This window comes from Amblyomma maculatum, chromosome 2 (assembly GCF_055883805.1).
Source record: "Amblyomma maculatum isolate TAMU_Amacu chromosome 2, ASM5588380v1, whole genome shotgun sequence".
In the NCBI taxonomy this organism is placed as follows: Eukaryota; Metazoa; Arthropoda; class Arachnida; order Ixodida; family Ixodidae; genus Amblyomma; species Amblyomma maculatum.
The window spans coordinates 9,613,590-9,629,916 of record NC_139345.1 but is presented as its reverse complement, the minus strand read 5'-3'; positions in this window follow the sequence as shown (position 1 = coordinate 9,629,916).

The window sequence follows — 16,327 nt, the reverse complement described above, 5'->3', positions numbered from 1 at the left end:
AAATAACGGCCACTTCTCCTTTTTGAGTGCGACACTTTGGTACCTTACATTAGTGCAAAATGGTCATCTACCCCTCATATCCTGATTGTGATGCAGCAGTGTGGCGGAGGCTCTTGTCTGATTGAAGGGAACAGTCATACGAGTGTTTTCACCGACTGTCATATACAAGGTGGTTTCTTTTACTCGCGTTGGGTGAACATCTAAGCACGCGTGTGTTGCGTCGCTTCATACTGAAGTTCTCGGTAAAGCTGCCAAATTTTTCCTTTCATGAAACGCCATGGACAAACTTAGTTGGCCTGCATCGGCAAGCTTGCAAAGTTCCCGTCCAAAAAGGTTCACCCGCAACGAGAATAAAATTTTTAGCAACCATCAGAGATTGATAACACACGGGCGATAAATGCGAATTGTGTTCAACTGAATTCACTCGCATCAGTGAGAAATTTCCGACTTTTACAAACCTTGCATTTGCGTTTTGTGCAATTGTTTAACTTATTTTGTATACTGGTTAGTTAATTAATGTCAGGGGCCAAGTAGTAATACATTTGCTTTTCGTTATCTTTTTTTTACCTTTTAATATATAGAAATTCAGCTCCAAGAGTAACTATAAGCTCTTATAAAATAAAAAAAAAAACCAAATCAAATCAAGTTTGTTCTCGACATTAGTACAACGTTAATGGCTTCCCAGGCAAAAAGCAGTGAACACAGCTTGACTAGGCCAGGGAGCCAATTCTGGCAGCAGCGTTTTCACACACGCGGTTCAATGGTTATAATTCAAGTGAAAATCAAAACATAATACATTTGCTCCATTCAGCAGAATTACGCTACAAAAGCAAGAAAGGAAAAGTATTTAACAAAACCTGCTCTGCAAGGAAATGGTTCTCACTGAAAACGGCAAGGTGAAAAGCCAGAAAATTTAACACATGCACAATTCGCGCAATTCGCGACAAGGTAAACCTAACCTCTAAGAAAATTGCATGATAACAAATACCTCCCGCAGTGCTCTGCTATTTACGCTCGCGGAAACCGTAAAATGTGGCTCCACCTTGTTTAGAGGAATTGTGCTCTGTACGTTAATGTTTACGGAAGATAATTTGGGCGCAGCCTTGGCGCAAACGAGCCCTCGGATAACCTGGTTGAATACATCTGAATTTTCAATGTAGGAGTACAAAACTGCTTCACGAATTCCTAATAACATATGCTTAAAAAAGTGCAGTAGGTAAAACAGTCGGTAGTTGTAAATTTGCTTACTAAGTTTATCCGTGTGTTGGCAGCACGGAACATCAGCAATGCAGCGAAAGGCTTCATTTCGACCCTATTTAATACTGTTATTATGTTTAGTATTGGTGGCTCAAATTAACGTACAGTAGTCAATGTGCGACCGAAAGAAGTGAAAGATGTGAAGTTTAATGCAGGTTGGAAAAATATCTCGAGATCGATGTAGTAAGCTAACAGCAGAAGAGGGTTTTTTGACTAGCTGCTGAATATGCTATATGTACATACTAAATCATACTGTGCGACAATGCCACCCCTGAATCATTGTACACGTTGACCAACTGAACAGCTGCCCATGCATATCCGGCCAACCAAGCTTACAGGCACGCTTTTTTGAAGAAAACAGTACGGCTTTTGATATTTAGAGTCTATCCTTATGCCGTTTCCGCTCGACCGATCTAGTAACTTGCGGATGCTGTCAATGGCGGTATATAACAAGTGGGAACTGTTATCTAATGTCAAAAGCAAGCTGGTATCATCAGCATGCAAGACGAATTTGGCCCGCTTGTCAATACAGAAATGTCGCCCATATAGACGTTAAATAAAAATGGTCCCAGCACGCTTCCTTGAAGAACGCCGCATGGTATTTCCTTAGATGATGGCAGGTTGGCTTTGATTACAATAGGCTGCTTGCGTCTTGCAAGATAAGATTTTCAAAGCGAGTGAGGTAGACCCCTAATGCTATAATGATGTAGCTTTTTAACGAGAACAGTATGATTAAGGCAGTCAAAAGGTTTACTGTAGTCTACAAATATCCCCTAGCATCAGTTTTTTTCTTCGCTACTATAATTTTAGTACTAGTTCCTTTTGCACCAGAAAGGCAGACTCAGTAGGGCATCTTTTTCGGAATCTCTGCTGATATTCTGAGAGAATTCTTTGCTTGGAAAACAAGGGGTCTGGCCGAGACAGAATGATTTTTCAAGACCATTTCAAAAATATGGAAGAACTAATACCGGTCGGTAATTGGTTTGCGGGGTTTAACGTCCCAGAGCGACTCAGGCTATGAGAGACGCCGTAGGGGAGGTCTCCGGAAATTTCGACCACCTGCGGTTCTTTAACGTGCACTGACATCGCACAGTGCACGGGCACCTTGCTTTTCGCCTCCATCGAAAGCGGCCGCCGAGGCCGGGATTCGATCCCGCGTCCTTGGGAACAGTAGTCCAGCGCCGTAACCACTGCGCCACCCCGGCGGGGCTAATACCGGTCGGTAGTTGGCAGAATAGTTTTTGTCTTCACCTCTAAATATAACGGAAACTTTTGCGCGCCTTATGTTGAGAAAAAAACAATCTGGCGCATTCGTTGGTACCATAAAAATAACATCCTAGTCGTTGTATAGTCAGACAGGAATTACGGGTCACAAGGAGCTTCATTGTTTGTCATGACGGCGATGTAATGTGTGTTAAAATGCCCTGCTAGAGCCCCCTCGTTAAGGGGGTCACCTTGTACAGTCATCTGAAATGTACCTGAAGCTGATCAGGTACATTTGTGCGTAGACCGAGTGTGTCGCAATTTTTCGAGATGTAATCTGGACGAGATACCGAGGCATCTTGTAACAGCTGGTGAAAGTACTGCCCCTTGGCTTTCCTCCGCTCTGATGTAATTCGATTGCGTAGTATATTGAACAGTCCAAATATGAAAGGCAACGCGTTTTTAGGAACTGAGCGAAAAGCTTTATTTTTTATTCGATCAATTTTACCTGCTCTACGCCAATCCGTGGTTTTCTTATCGATCATCGCTGCTTAACAGATTTAATTTTGCAGCCGGCGCTCTAAAGCTCTTAAAAGATAAAAATAAATGTATCATAAGCTTTGTATGCAGTACACTCTGAAAAGCACCGACACCAGTCACTGCTAATACTTGTATTCCTAAATACATTCAGTCTAGTATCACCTAATAATTTGAAAGATTTTCTTTAATCGACAAAGTTTGCGGTGCACAGCTACGCCTGAATAAGCCACAAAGACTGGACAGTGATCACTGTGGCTGCAATTGACGGTGCCAGCTGCAGTTACTGATGTGTTGCTGTTCGCAATGATGAGGTCCCGAACAGATGGGATTGTTGATGCGATACACGTTGGTGTTATAATCACGTTTTGAAACTCGCAGACTGTAATTTTATTTTGCAGTTCAGTTCAAGAGGCATCGCCTTAAACAATATCAATGTTAAACTCGTCACAAGAAGTCGCCATCGCAATCGTTCTAAAGACGCATATTCGGATAGATTGTCCATAAAACTCATGAAGCATTCAGTATCACCTGAAGGAGGTCGGTATATGATAGCGAAGAATGTGTTTTTGTGTTGCAGACAAAGTACTTATCGTTGGACACATCCTGCATCTGTAGGGACCGTCACTCAGAGTCCACCCCTGAGATAAACATAGTCGGTTATTATACCATATTCTGCCGCATGGACATCCTGCTTATTACTAGTTGTTAACATAAGCACAATAATTTTGATCTCATTTGCTTGTTGGATGCAGAAAAACATTAAAACATACTTTTGTCTATTGTTTTGATAGATCAGTGGAATAACACAGGATGCCGCGGACCAGTAGCTATTGTTAAATGAAACTGATATGCCGCGGACCAGGAATTTTAGGAACTGTCATTTCTTTTGTTTTAAAGCTTTCACTTGGTTTAGTAGTACGTGAAATCGCGTCGGTTGACTCTTTCGTACGCTTTTAAACTTCAGCTCGCGCGAGCAAATTCCGGCTTGCTCTTGCGGTTGGAAGTGATCGCGTTTGTGCGCTTCCCTGTTTTGGATATCTCCTCTCCAGCCCTAAAACTTCCAACGACAGCCCCCGTTTAGAAATGTAGCAACTCTTTCGTGAAAGCATTATAACCAGAACACAGGTGTCGTCATCATAGACCCTTCAGAACCGGTTGAACATTCCAAAGCAACAGCATCATTCACTTCACAACGACGGCAATGAGTCCTCCTCGCTGTAGACGTCATGAGCTGCTATCGACGGTGAGAAAATTTAAATCAAAATGTCTGATTTATAAATCTGTTTCTCTGTCCCTACAAACGCCAGCGCAACCAGAAAGTATTGTTAATAATAATAATAATTAGTTCACAGGAAGAGGAAGGCGCAGTGTCGGTCACAATTGCGCTGTGGACACTTGACCCGCGCCGTAAGGGAAAGGAGGAAGGTGGAAGTGAAAGTGGAAAGACGGAAAGAGGAGCCGTAGTGCAGGGCTGCGAAGTAATTTCGACCACCTGGGGATCTTTAACGTGCGCTGACATCGCACAGCACACGATGAACGACGTCAGTGAACGTTAAAGATTCCCAGATGGTCGAAATTACTCCGTAGCCCAGAATCCGTTTTCTAACTCCGAAATAAAGGGGACCTTGCGGAGACCTCCTCTCTATTTTTCAATAACGCAAAATTGCTTCCAAAAGACATCTTCGGGATTTGTTGCTCGCCTGTACACGAAATTTGAAGTAGTATGTTAAAATGCATTTCTATGAACTTCTAGGTTACGGTCAACACCTATGTACCCACTTCCATCTAGCTAGGTCAAGAACGGAACAAAGTAGAGAGAAGAAACAAATTTCGCGTGTCAGTAAATACAGGAGGGACCTGATGCGTGTACTTGCGTTGCCTTGTAGCCTTCTTGTTCTTTAGTTTTTTTTTTATAAGTTCAAACACTGATAAAAATTACTGCCTCTCCCGTAAGCGAGGATAGATGTAAGTATGGAATAAATAGTGGCATAGAACATTCTTTGCAGATGGTGCTAGCCACGATCTTGAAATGGATCTGGTGCACAGCCAGGGCCGGGTAAACAGCGATAAGACCCCGGTTCAAAAACACTAGAAGGATCCCTCTGCCTCCCCCCCCCCCCCCCCTGTATTTTCCCCACCTCCTCTCGTCATGTTTTAGACAGCGTGTTTTAGAATTTCCTGCTTAGAACACACATCATATTTGCTCGAAGATTCTTACGGCTGGTTTGAACATCTCCTGAGCATATACTTCCCGCAGAGCACAGGGATAGACTGATATCGAGAGTGAGCTATCTTAGAAATTGACTGGGCACACAACATCACCCCTCATTGTCACAACTCACATTCGTGAAGAATAAATTTTTCGAGTGGTTATTCTCTTGGCTAATTCAAAAGCGCAGTACGATTGGCTACGTATGAGCACAAACGAAGTAGAAATGGGTCTTGTTCATACACTGTTCGCAAATTCTTGCCGTAAACACCCTACCAATCACCTAATAGTTTTGTGAATGCATCCAGAAAGACGAATTGAAGCTCGCCTAAGGCAGTGTTTCTATACTGAAACTGTACATGCTGACTACTCCAGCAAATATTCTTTATTACTCCAAACGGTGTCATAATGCGGGAAGCTTCACTTTCCAAAATAGTGGCGCTTGTAGAAAACGGCACCGTTATTGAAATGGCACAAAATGTTTTTTTTTTCTTTTTTGACGCGCTCAAATAATCAGTAATTGCATTTACATATATCTTGCATATACACAAATTGTCAATAGTTAAAAGGGCTTTATATTATTATTTTGTACAAAATTTCCACTGTTAAAGCAGAAGGAAGCACTTTTGCATGTATCACACACCTTTTATGCGTCCAACTTATAGAATAAATTTGGCTTTTTTACAGCATATCGTATGTAGCTCGTTCCTCCGATACGTCGCTGCCGCCGCCGTAGAGTGAGGTCGGAAAATGTAGGATGGGCACTCAATATATGGTGCACACTTAAGCTCCGCCTTTAGGTGTAATATGGAACAGCGTTTACGGCTCCTACTTGCTGGCTCTCCGTGCTGATCCTCGTTCGCGTCCATGTCCTTTCCTTTACAATAGGGCGAACACTTAAGCCGTGCTATCACGGCTGCAAAGTTAAGCGGAAGCATCCTCCTACTGTTTTGCAGAAACAATACATATTGTTACGTGGTTGCAAGCGATGAAACACGGTGGCACAACAGAAACAGAACGACGTGATGACATGACGATGAAATATGCTCTAATGGCCAGCGGGCCTAGCGCGAGCACTCGGCCCAGCGCCACTGCCCGCTTCGTCGTCCTCGTAGCATGACCCGGTGCCACAGAACGATCGTCCCGATCAATTGCTTCTAATCCAATGCGTAATGTAACAAATGTGACACAGGGGGAGGACTCGGAGATGAAATGCTTGCTACCACAATGAATGCGAGATGGGATGAATGCTTGCCTCGGAGAATCAGGTCCAATGTTCACCGTTTGCCGAAGGCCAAGGCCCCTGGGCACGCCGGACGGCTTGGGCGGGGGTGCTGTCTTCGCTCGAATGGTCGTGAGGTCGCTTCGTTGTGGGGTCGGTCGGGTGGGCTTTGGGCTCTTCCTGGTCATCGTGTGTTGTGGTCGGGGCTGGGGAGAGTGGCTGGTCGGGTCTGAGCACAAAGGGCTGTGGCCTAGCTGTGCGGTGATCTCCACGGATTTTCGGCCGACGGTCCCGGCTCACACATGGCAGCGATGCTCCTCTGCGAGGATGGAAATGACCCGCACCTCCAACTAAATGTTACGTGGTGGCATGACAAGCGATGAAACACGGCGACAATATGTACACAGTAAAGACAATATAAGTTTAAGTATTTCACAGGAATTCAACCTTTAATAGAGTTGAACGTTGAACTAGTTGGTCACACATCTTTTGGAAGAAGGCGTGAATTCGTTTAACAAGCAAGTGGTATTTACGTTTCTATAAGCGTTTCCGAGCCTTTTGCGCGAGGGAGTTTGTTGACGTGAACTATGTTGACCTTCCTCAAAATCTCGTGTCTCCACTCACAGTAGCTAAATATGACTGAAGTGACTGTCAGCTATCAGCAGCCATTATCTCTAATAATACGATGAAGTTGTAAAGGGGTGTTTATTTACAATGCAGAAGGGTGCGGACCAAGGTGAGGCCTACTAGCTCCGAAACACCCAACGCGTCTTCCTTCTCTTCTCTTCTTTCGTTCCTTCTGCCACACAACACCTCGTCTTCGTCAGTAGCATTACATCCCCCCCCCCCCCCCTATTCAGCTGCAGCCCTCTGGGCGTGTTCATAAGTCGTGCCTGGCTAATACGGTTTTAAACGAGCGACGTGGCACAGTTCAGTTTTCGTAGACCGACGACCCAATGCGGTCAGGAGGGCTATTTCATAAGTTAAATCACTTATCCGTTTGACTACCATATATGGCCCGTCATAGTGGGCTACGAATTTTTTATGTAGGCCGCGGCACCGAATTGGACGCCACAGCCAGACAAAATCACCTATAGCGTAAGTGACACCCCGGTGACTGGCATCATATCGCGCTTTGTAGCGTTCCTGTGAAGCACAAGACCGTAAGTGGGCGATTCTTCGAGCTTCTTCGGCGATGCAGAGGGTCTAAGCCAGGCAGGGATTTTTACAGCTTGGGAAGGGCAGGACGGTATCCAGGAAGTAGCGTGGTGACCTGGCATACAACAAGAAGAATGGGCTGCATCCAGTCATCTCATGCATGTCGGAATCCGCCTTTTTCACAACGCCGCTATGCGCATGCGCGCCTCTCTTCTGGTTGAAAATAAACCACCAGCCCCCGCTGCGCATGCGCAGTTCATGGCCTCCGAGATTGGCGTAGCCGAAGCTGATATCGGGGGCTATGCACAGTTCATATTCGTGACAGGCGTACGCGACAGATGGCGGTAGCTGTCAAGAACACACGCCGACATTTCGCTGGCGGTTGCGTCACCCAAGGACGTTTTCAACCAGTAGCAGACAAATTTTCAACTACTCCCAGAGGGCGCCACATTCTGTGAAAAAGGCGGATTAAACGCGTATGTAATGAAGGGTAGTATGGTGTCCCATTTCTTGTGTCCCGCATCTACATACAGATTCTATTACATACATACAGTTCTATTAATGATCAGTGCGCTAAGTCAAGGTGGATGGTATGGCGCTGAGTGTCGGGAAGTTAAAGCCCCCAAACGCATGAGCTCTTCAACGACATCAGCGGTGAATTGACGGCCTCGATCTGTGAGGACAATTCGTGGCGGTCAGTGTCGTAAGATTACTGATATCAGCAGGAAAAGCGTCACTTGATGCGCCGTAGCAGATGGAATAGCGGCGTTTTCACAATACTGTGTGAGGTAGTCCACGCAGACTAAAATCCAGCTCTTTCCATCCAAGGACATCTGAAAGGGACCTACGAGGTCAATGCCTACTTGATCGAACGGAGTTGTCGGGGTCTTCACAGGGTGTAGTAAGCCAGATAGAGCTTTGGTGGGACGTTTGTGGCGTTGACATTGCTCGCAACTCCTAACGCATTGTTAGATCGTCGAGCGCATTCTGGCCGAGTAAAATCTTTTTTGTGCGCGGTGAAGGGTTCGAACCGAACCTAGATTCCCAGAGGTCGGATTATCGAGCATGACATGAAAAGGTCGGTATGAAGCGCCTTGGGAACCACGAGTAGGTGTCCCTGACCGACAGGGGGGTAACTCTTTTCCCACAGAAGGCCATCACGCACACAGAAACAGCTTTTAGCTCTGCTGACTTGAGCGCCTGCAAAGCGAGGCTGCAGGCCCTTGTCCTTTTGCTGTTCAGCTACTTTCGGGTTGGGGAATGCCGGCTCGAGGGCCGATATATAATGTCGAAATCATTGGCGTTAGATTCAATCGTGGTTACTGGTATCTTAGAAAGACAATCTGCGCCTGCATGACGCCTCCCGCTTTTGTATACGACGGCGAAGTCATATTCTTGTAACCGGAGGGCCCTGCGTGCGAGGCGAGCACAATGGTCTCATAGGTTCTGCAGCCAACAGAGTGAATAATGGTCGGTTACGATAATGAACGACCATCCGTACAATTATGAACGGAAACGCTGCACAGCGAAAACGACAGCAGACAGACATTCCTGTTCGGTGACTGTATAATTTCGCTGTGGCTTGCTTAGGTACGACTTGCATACGCAATGACATGCTCTCGTTCGTCGTGGCGCTGAACAAGGGCTGCACCGATGCCGATTCCACTAGCGTCCGTGTGAACTTCTGTTGATTCTGCAAGATCGAAGTGATGGAGAATGGGCTTTGATATTAAAAGAAATTTTAGCTTACGGAATGACGCGTCGCACTCTGGTGTCCAGTCAAATGTGGCGTTTTTGTTGAGAAGGCACGTCAGCGGGTAGGCAACGTCAGCAAAGCGGCTTATAAAGCTTCTAAAATACGAACACAATCCTTCAAACTGCGGAGCTCCTTCACTGTCTGCGGGGTTTAAATGACTCTGCAGCTGCGGTTTTCTGGGGAACCGGCATAGCACTATCACCATTGACAAGATGTCCTATATAGGACCAGCGCTTGGTGCTCTTTAAAGTGGCATATTTGTTTTAGTTCACAATGGAGGGCGGCGTTGTCTAAACACTTCAAGGCGCGGACTAGACGATCATTGTGCTCTTGGAAAGATAGCCGAATTATGACGACGTGGTCAAGATAGAAAAGGCAAATGTCCTATTTTAAGCCACGCAGAACTGTATCCATGAATCGTGCAAATGTGACAGGGACATTACAGAGCCCGAATAGCATAACGTTAACTCAAAAAGACCACCTGGCGTGACAAAGGCCGTCATTTCCTTATCTGCAGGGTCCAATAGAATTTGCCAGTAGCCAGATATGAGATCGAGACAAGACAAATAGGACGCACCAAAGAGGCAGTCGAGGGCGTCATTTATGCGAGGAAGGGGATAGGCGTCCTTTTTCGTAACAGAATTTAGACGTTGATAATACACCCAAATTTTTCACGAACCGTCTTTCTTGCGCACGAGAATGACAGGAGCTGCCCAACAGTTGGATGACTCCTGTATCACCTTCTTGCATAGCATGTCCTGCACTTGCTCATAAATGACTTTGCGCTCAGATGGAGACACGCGATATGCCTTTTGACGAATGGGACGAGTCGAACCACTGTCGATGGTGTCGAGGCGTGAAGGGGAGAAGAATACCCACAAGAGTACAGCGTTGAGGTGAGCTGCGATTGACACTGATCATGTTGAAGAGTGAAGATTCATCGGCGGCCGAAGGTACGGGGGCAGTCGTAGCAACTGTGACCAAAGCAACTACGCGGGACGCATCGGGTTCACATGAGGTAAGTTTCAACCCAGTTGGTAAAACTGCGGATAGTTTGTTGAGTGTCCTCAACGAGGCACTACTGTGGTGTACGGTGATCATACAGTGAGGAATAATAACATTTTTCCTGAGGCATCCTGAGTGAATTGGGTGCACCACTGCCTGAAATGTGGTCTGGTCAGTAAGTGGAGTGGAAACTGGGACAAATATGGCAGGCAAAGGTGGAACTACTGCGTCTTCGGTAATACTAAAAACAGTTTCTTGGTTACGACATCTTTCAAAAAGATTTGGAAGATGAACACAGCCAAAATAAACATCTTCCCTTCGGCAGTTCAAGGTAGCGCCACAATATTTCAGAAAGTTCATTCCTAATAGGATGTCATGCGTAGAGTGGGGTAGCACGACGAATTTCGCTTGAAGCATTGCACCCCCCAAGGACACTTGAGCACTGCACACACGCAGAGGCCGCAACGTCTCTCCACTAACACGACACAACGTTGAAACACGATCATTCAATCATCGCTTTTCGTCCCAACAAGCGCCGAAACACATTGATTATCGCAGATACAGTCACACCCGTTTCAACCAAAGCTAATGTATACACACCATCAACACACGAATTATGTTTTTGAGCATTACTGTTGAAGAAGGGATATTGACACACAACACATTTCCAGCAGCCTCACCGTCATTGGTGGCGATGGTTAGTTTTCCTGACGAGGTGATACGGAGCGTCGCCGTGGTGATGGGGAACGGCGCGCACGGAAAGCAGGTAGAGGGGTAACACTTCGATCAGATGTACTGAAATGGTCGCGTAGATACTTGTTCGGGACGCTCGGGTAATACCCACGCGTAGAATATGCCGTAAATCAGGTCCGTAGTGCCGATTATTGGGTACTGTTGGAGGCGCCGGGCGATTATAGCATGGCGGCAGCCTACTGCGGCAGTACCTGGTGACATGACCTTCGATGCTACAGCGGTAGCAGATCGGTGCTGGGGATACAAAATGCTGATGTTGATAAGGGCCAGAGCCAGCAGAATGTGTCGCAGTTGTGGCTGAATGCTCGTACAGCTCAGCAGTCCTAGTATGTCGGATTGAACGTCGGGAATTACGTGAGGCAAAATTACACCTTTGGGCATCAAGCATCGACGAAGTCGGCTTAGCGAAATGCAAAGGCGGATAGTCAATCGAAGACGAAGCTTGGGGAGATTGGGAGAACGGTAGCGCTCGAATCGCTTGTGGTGGTGAAGAAGTCGGCCCTATGGGACCCTGTGGCGAGAGACCTGAGCAGATTCATGTTGGGGGACCCACGATTTGCCGTATAGTCGACGGAAGGTTCGGTAGGGCATGATCAAGGCTGGCCATGGTAGGCACGTTGTCCAGTCACCCAAATTTTGGGGCAATACGACGTGTTTTTAGGACTTGAAACACACGGAAGTGTCTAACGACGTCAGAGACATTATCAAGGTTATCTTTGGCGATTACGAAGTTGTACACGGCCTCAGCTATGCCTTTCAAAAGGTGGCCGACTCTATCTTCCTCGGACATGTTGGAGTTGGCGCATTTGCATAAGCGGAATATCTCTTCAGTATAGGTGGCGCAAGTTTAACCGGGTAATTGAGCTCTTTGAGCAATGGTCTGCTCAGCCCTCTTTTTGCTTGGGACAGAGTCGCCAAAACAGTTTTAACTCTGTAGCAACCTTTCCAAAGTCGGGAAGTTGTCCTCGTTATTTTTCAACCAAATCATAGCCGTATGAGTTAGAAAGAAAACGACATCGGTTAGCATGGTGACAGGATACCACCGGTTGTACCGACTAACTCTTTGATAATGAGTTAACCACATGTCGACGTCATCACCCTCTTCTCCTGCAAATGACCGTGATTCCCGGTGAGGTTGAGACGGAACAGGGCTCGCAGTGGCAGAGATATCGCCAGCCTGGCTTCCAGCGTCGCAGCGTGCACGTTAGAGTCAGTTGCGTGCTCCATGAAGATCGGAACCGGTGGCAGTTCAGCAAGGCGGCGACTATGGCGAAGCTTCGGTTGTTCTTGCAGAACCGTTGGCAATGGAGAAGGGGTCGAACCAGTACCTTCCACCAAGTTGTTGCGATTAAATAGCAAAGGGGCGTTTATTGCTTTTTTACAGCTTTGTGTACTTACGCTCAGATTAATTAATCATACAATTGCCTCAACAGCAATGACAGAGGTCAGTTACTCTACCAGCTGGTACGAGCCGACTCCCACCTGTAATCCAGTTAGCACTAGTTGATTCTATTCTATCATCAACTGGGACCCTCTGACTTCCAGCTGATAGGCATCTGGAAAATTAGGTGGGCGGATGAGGTTAAGAAGTTAGCAAGGGTCACGTGGATGCAGCTAGCACAGAACCGGGTTAATTGGTGAAATATGGAAGAGGCATTCGCCCTGCAGTGGGTATAGTTAGGCTGATGATGATGATGATGAGTACCAGCTGCGATCAGCTGAAAACCACCGGCACCAGTTGATTGCAACTAAAACCATTTGGTTGTTTTTTCATCTATATTGGGCGAGTACAAAGTTTTGCATACTTTGTCTGGCGAAATATGAAGCTAGCTTTGGGATTAAACATACCATACTACGATCAGCTTTTGAAACGTTCGACATTGCAATGCACAAGCTCTATTTTTAATGATGGTAAATCACGAAGAGGATGGTTCAACTACTTTTTAGACCAAACTTTGAAATCCGCCATTCTTTTCCAGCTTTCGGAGGTCCCTGAGAACGGAGGGGCCGGTTCCCTTTGAACCTTGGATAATCCAGCCCTGCAGCAGCACAGCACGTCATGAACTTTTCTTCTAGCAGCAAGGCAGCAAACTCAATCATTATCGCAGGCTTTTTATGTCGCGTCGAAGCGATTGCCTGTAGTTGTGCGGCCTTATGTAGGCAGTTGGGATCCGTGGCGGCAAGAGAATTTTAGTTTTGCAGCGGCCGCTCATCGCGGCCGACTCCGCTACTGTGCTCCGCCAGCATAACACGCGCTGATAGGTACCCTGCGTGCCGAGTCCACCGGCATTTAACAGGAACGTGGCGCCATCTGTCGTCATCGGGGTGATCAGCGCATGCGCACTGACGCTCACGCGGTAGTTGTAGGCTGGTTTGGTTGGTTTTGATTTGTGGTGTTTAACGTCCCAAAGCGACTCAGGTTATGGGACTCGCCGTAGAAGAGGACTCCGGAAATTTCGACCACCTGGGGTTCTTTAACGTGCACTGACATCGCGCAGCACACGAGCGCCTTGCTTTTCGTCTGAAAAGCGGCCGCCGAGGCCGGGATTCGATCCCGCGTAATTGGGAAGAGTAGTCGAGCGCCGTAACCACTGCGCCACCCCGGCGGGAGGTAGCTGTAGGCGGTAGCGGTAAGCGGTAGCACTAAACTGATGTATCTATTCCTTCCTGAGCGCCGCATAATCATGGCGTTGAAGGCAGGCGCGAGCGGTCTGCTACCGTGTGGTATAATCCGCAAAGCGATCGCTTTCCAGAACCCGCTTCCGAACTCTCATTCAATCAGGCTGTATTGCCTTGCGACGATGGCGGCAGTAAAGTGCAAATGCACTTTACGAGACCCCGACGGGACGACGGCCTGACAAGAAGGTAGGAAAAGCAGCGCGTTCGAGTGCTGCTCTAGCGTTTATAGAGCCGCCGTCTGCGAAAGCGAGAAACGCCAAGAGCTGACTGAACTCTGTGGTTGACTCGACTACCACATACGTAACTCTGGGAAGGTGGAAGAAAATTATATGTAGCTGCTTCTCGAAGAAAGACTGCACATAGTGCTTAGCAGTACCTTTGCTCACTTTAAGGGAGCAGTTCATTCGTTCGTGCGAATGCTTGCGTTCAACACCATCATCTACAGTCAGCGTGATCCTTATTTCGCTGACGCAGTCTACAATATTACGGTAACGGGATAATTGCGCTGAGTCTCAAAATACAAGATATTCTTGCCAACGCATGGACGTCCTACCTCATAACAAAATACCTGTTCAGCTAAAACCGAGAGAGAGAGCAGAACTTTTTATTGATTCCAGCGGATGAAGAGGCTCCGGCCCTCCGTCGCTTGGGATGGATGGCGGGTGCCCCGCCTCAGACGCAGGCCGGCAGACGTTGTTGGCCGGCGGCGTCCCAGGCCAGCTGGATGGCGGCTAGCTGGAGCTCAGGGTCCGAGCAGCGCAGCATGGTCTCCCAGAGTTGAGGCGTCAGATTTAGACCCCTCCCGGGAGAAAAGGGGCAGTCCCAGAGGATGTGTTCGAGGGTCCCTCTCGAGTCACAGTTTGCACACAATTCAGATCTTTCTCCTGGGAGCATATGGCTCACCAGGAGCGGGTGCGGAAATGTCCCAGTCTGAAGGCGACGCCAGGCGACGGCCTGCCTGAAATTTAGGGTAGGGGCTGGCGCAGCAGCCACCCGTCTACTGAGTCTATAATGCTGCAGAATTTCTGTGTAAGATTTGGCACACTCTATGGTCCCCGCTCCAAGTCCGCCCTCTCTGCCACCGGCTCGGTGGTAGAGCCCTCGAGCCATGGCATGGGCGGATTCGTTGCCGGGAACGCCAGTGTGCGATGGAGTCCAAATCAGCTGTATAGTTCTCGAGATTGGTGATTGCTGTAATATTCGAATTGCCTGGGGAGCAATAAACCCACGACTGTAATTTCGTATGGCAGTTTTGCTGTCGCAGATCACGAAACGCGCCTTTGTCTGGGCGCAGGCTAGAGCTACAGCCACTTCCTCAGCTGCCTCAGGAGATCTAGTTTTCAGGGTGACCGCGGTGATCGGTCTACCCGACCCATTCGATACCGCTGCAACCATAAAGGAGCTTGCCCCTCCGGCAGCATCTACAAAGGCTATTTCCTCCGGCGGCAAGCGGCTAAATTTCCTACTGACAAATAAGTTCGAAAGAGAAAGCACAAACCATGAGCAGAATAAGAAGAAGAAGGTAGAGGGTGGTTAAAAGCAGACATCGCCGCTGAAATGGACTGAGGAGGGCATTCATCCGCAGAAGCGGCTACAATTATATAGTCGTCGGCATTTAGCGGCACCATCGCCATCTAATCACCTTCTCCCGCCTCGAGATCCAACGAGCTCCGAGCGAGATACAACAGCTCGGAGTAGGGACAAAGTATAACGGCGGCCTAATGCGTTCTCTTTGTGTTTGACGCCTTCTACTCCCTTTTGTTCATGTCCCACGGCATTGTGGCTTTCATGTCGCCCACTGCTTCCTAATGGCCACGGAATACACAAAGGGAGCCACTCTTACAAGACCACCGGCGCAGCGTCAGCATGCCGCTGTTGCAACAGCTTGGCTCCTCCGTCTGTACTTTATTCGGGAGGTCTTTTTCTGAACAGTGCTACAGAGTCTGCCTCTCGGCACGAAGAAGCTGAACGTGAGAGAAAGGAGAAGAAAGAGGCAAGTCTCAGGCTTTCACTTCCTTGTTGGGGACTTCGCTGCGACTAATTAAAAAAGAGAGAAAACAGATGTCAGCGCTCGTCTGCAAGATGACCTGGATTTAGTTTAGGGGGTCTTAATGGCGAAGCTGGAGGTCACGTTTCAAAGGGGGCTTTGGTCACGCGACTTTTCTCTGTGGTGTTCTGTGCAGAATGGTTAAATAAAAAGGTCCCAACCTCGCCCCCTCCGCTCTTCTTCAAGTTTAATGGTTAAACCAAGCGGTGATTCAGGAAGATATATTTGGCCGTGTAGGCAGTGGTCTTATATTGTCACGGTGTGAAGTCTCTGATCAGAAGTCACCGCGGGACACAGGAGTAACAGAAGTCACAGTGCGGCAGGAAACTAGCAGGCCCGCTTCGACAGAAGAAGTTCAGTTTCTTCGCCTCGGGGAGACGAACGTCGGTTCCTTCGCCTCGAGGAGGCACACGCTCGCGGTCAGCACAGAGGGAAAATAAAGAATGCAGCGTGTCATTGCCCCCCCCCCCCCCCCCCGGGTACAAGAAGCATCGTCCC